Source organism: Pteropus vampyrus, unplaced genomic scaffold (assembly GCF_000151845.1).
Source record: "Pteropus vampyrus isolate Shadow unplaced genomic scaffold, Pvam_2.0 Scaffold108, whole genome shotgun sequence".
Lineage (NCBI taxonomy): Eukaryota > Metazoa > Chordata > Mammalia > Chiroptera > Pteropodidae > Pteropus > Pteropus vampyrus.
The window spans coordinates 510,799-514,981 of NW_011888889.1; positions in this window are offsets into that span (position 1 = coordinate 510,799).

The following is a 4,183-nucleotide window of genomic DNA, read 5'->3' on the forward strand; positions in this document are numbered from 1 at the left end:
TCACATTTTTAAATGTACTTTTAGAAATTTTGTAACTGTTTTTATAAATATAGAACATTAATATTATATATTTTTAATGAATTTATAATTTTTATTGTGCAAGCATTATTTTCAAAGAATTAATTAAGAGAAAATAAATTTTTGAATTTCTAATCAATATCGCAGTGACCTTGAGCAGAAAGCATTAGTTAATGAAATTAAGTTTGAAGCTATTATTTATTACATTAAAAATTAAGAAGATCTAATAAAGAGATATGAGGAGTAGCTCATGACTTAAGAGCATTCACTTCAAATTGTAGAACAGAGTTAACGATGTTATCACTTAACTTTTCATATGAATAGCAAAATGATATACACAAGAAACCTGAAATATTTGTGAATAAAATATAAACACACAGTTCCTTTTTGTTGTCTGTATTTTGTTAAAAGTTTTGGCTCTGCTCAATACAGCTACAGTCAAAATTCTTTTAAATTCTGTGTAATTTAGAAGGCAAATTCAATGTACATGCAACAACAATTTTCTCTGAGACAAAGACAAATTTCACTGCCCATCTCATGCAACACATAAACTACAAAGAGCATTCTGAAAAGTTAGTTTTTAATGCAATCATTAGGGCTATATTGTCATAATTAAAATTCTTAGGCTGTTTTGCCAACATCCAAAACCAGCTTCAATTTTTCCTTTTATAGCAGTATTTATCATTTATAAAAAAGATATTTCAACCTTTCTTTTCTATGATATAGTTGGTTAAGGTTCAAGGTCTAAACAGATTACCCCTAGAATTACTGCAAGTGGTCTTTGGGCAGCAGCAGAGCTATACTGGTAGACTTATTTATTTATTTTATGGCTAGTTTTACCCATCTTGAAGCAGAACTGTGTGTTCTGGTCTCAATTTTGATGAATGAGGTGTGGAGCACAGAAGGAGAAAAGGTGAATATCTTCCAAAGCCAGACCGCTGAGATTTATAAATTATTTATAAAATACTTCAACGTGCTGCTGCAGTGGTCAAGACTAGTTCTAATATGGAAGCAAGAGCTCTTTAATCACACCTTTGCCCTCAACAGAAAAAGATTGACATTTAACCCAGCACGAAAAGCCAAGAACAGGATAGCGGTTTGACTGCCTGGAAGGGTGAATCTCCATTTAGAATGGGAGTCACTTACCATTTACAGACCTTGAGAGTTGACCGCCAATTTCATGGTAATAGCAATGACACTTTAAATTTATCTAGTATTTTCTTTATAATATCTTGAAAATATTACCAGTCTTTTATAGATCTTTATAACAATAAGTAGAAAATAGGCACACGCTAATCTCTGTATCTTCCCTATCAGAAAACTATCACTATTTTCTTGGGTCAAAAACATGTAAGTTTAAAAATTTTAGTGCCAAACCAGTTGTCAAAATTTACCAATAACATTTTTAAATTTAAAAATAGTGTCAGTGACTGCACCATTGACTTAAAGCAAGCACTCTCTAGTATCTAGAAGTTTTCTGATCCAAATATATAGATGGATCTAAATAATCAAATTATTACTTACATTCCCTAATATTTACAGAGTTCTTATTTAAAATAAATTAAATTATTAGTGTTTCCATGCCATAATTAATATAATATTTAGACTTTCTAACAGCATGTGCAAGAAACAAATGAAATGATCATTTGTTGATAGAGATGTGAAATTGTCACTAGCAGAGTCCAGTTTTAGGCATTCTATTTCATTGTTTTATGTTTAGACTGACTCTACTTTAAAAGGTTCATTTGAGTGAAAGCACATGTAGAAAATTAATCAATAACCATAGAATTTATTACTTAATGTTTCCTATAACCATTAATAGTTAGCTTTTTATTTGCTGTACAATCTCTGCCCACAGGAAAACTTATAGTTTTCTGCTAAGACTACCACAAAGAATAGGAGTTCCTAAGAGTCCATGGCACACAAGCAGTTTTGTACAGCCTAGCAAGTTGTAGATTGGGGACAGGGAGCAAAGAGTTAAAATTGGCTCCTCTTTGGATCTCTCTTTGAAGTTCAAGGACTGGTGCGATACAAGGGGCCAGAGACTATTTCCTACAGGAAAATCCTTCTTCTATCAGAAGCCCCAGAAACAGTTCTGGCTCTAGGGCTGCCTGGGGCACATACAGCCTATGATTTACTGGGGGGATAAAATATAATAATTATATCAGTTTCTCTAGGGCAAGAACCTTGTCTGTTTGTCACACATATAGGACACTGTCATGCATTTATGTGACTTTGAGTAAATATTTGTTGAATGGATAAATAAATGAATGCTGTCTATGTGTTGCTACTTTTCAAATATTCCCATATGTTAATGACTAGCTGATTTTCTAACTAATTCAAGCAGATTTTCTCATTGATGTTCTCAAACTCACAAATAATTTAGTATTCTAAGTTTAAGAACATATATTTGCAATGTTTTATTCTTTTTAAATAGCTATTTAAATAGGTAGTTATAAATAATTTATAAATTATTTAAAAATATTTGTCAAATACTTCAACACGCCGCTGTAGCGGTCAGGGCCAGTTTCTAATATGGAGGCAAGAGCTCTTTAATCACACCCTTGCCCTCAACAAAAAAATTGGCATTTAACCCAGCACAAAAAGCCAAGAACAGGTTAGGGGTGTAAGCCTAGAAGGGCGATACACATATTTGCAATGTTGTGTTCTTTTTAAAAATTTAGGTCATAAACATTTAAATTTTTTTCTGTAATTGGTTCATTTGCCTAAAAATTTACACACCAATAGCCTAGCACAGTGATCATCAACCAGGGGCTGTTTTGCCACCCAGGAGACATTTAACAATGTCTGGACACATTTTTGGTTGGCACAGCTCAGGGAGAGGGCACATTCAGTAGATAGAGGCTAGGGATGTTGCTACATATCTTACAGTGCACAGGACAACCTCCCACAACAAGGGCTCGACCAGCACAAAGTGTCAATAATACTTTGGCATAGCAGAACTAGGATATGGTCCAGGGAAATGAAGGTGTATTTATTTCCTTGTGCTGCTATAATTACCGCATACTGGGTGGCTTAAAGGAACAGAAATCTATTCTTTCTCACTTTTGCAGGCCCAAGGGCTGGCTGAGTCAAGGGTTTGATAGGGCCACCTCCATCAGGGGTGAATCCCCTACTACCTCTTTCAGCTTCCGGTGGCTCCAAGTGTTTCTTGGCTTCCTTGGCTTGTGACTGCATTAACTATGTGTTCTAGTTTCTGTATTCGATGCTTTGACAACTGGGGCCTTGCCGACATGGGATAGAGACATTTGCATGTCCTGAACCCACAGATTCCTCTGAGACTGCGTGGTCCAGCAGTCGTGACCCATTCCAGGTATAGCCCCCGTTGCCTGGATATCATGGAAAGCCGCTCTTGGTTTCCTATATGAAGTTAGGGAGTCTATATGATCTATTCCTACATACAGATTATCTTGCACTTATTTCTTACTTTGTGTATTTACAGATTTTTCTCTATTTTTCTAATTTTTTTGAATAGGGTAGTTTAAAGATTTACTTATTTTATTAATTTTCCCCCAAAGAAACAGCCTTTAAAAATTTTTAAAAAGCCACCATATTGTAGTCACTAAGTTCTACTTTATTTTTTCTTTTGTGTTCTTCATTTTCTTGTTCATATTTTGTTGATATTTTGTTGATATTTTAAACATATTTTTGTTTATATGATTATTTAAGGCTATGAAATTTCTTAAGTGAAGATGTACCTATATCTTATAGATTTTTATATATAGTTTATATTATAGTTCTTTTAAGATATTCTGCAACTTTTATTGCTTTAGACCTTAGTGATGTAAGAAAACTTTAAAATGTATATATACACATATATGTTTTATAGTATTTTTTTATTTTTATTTTTTCATATCTCATTGCATTTAATTAGAAGATATTGTTTCCCTTAGTATCAACACAGAACTAACATTTATATTTTCACTGGTAGACATGAGATTTTGCAGGTGATATATTGCAGAACAGATACCTTTAAAGAAGATAAATAATATAAAATTGTAGAGTTCAATTCCTTATATACTTTTCTTCTAAACTATTAAACTCAATATCTTGGTATCAGTAGGATGTTGAGATTTACTCATTACTAGTAAATCCTCTCCTTCTAAAGTTTTGTTTTATTGCCTATTTACTTGCTTTAAATTAA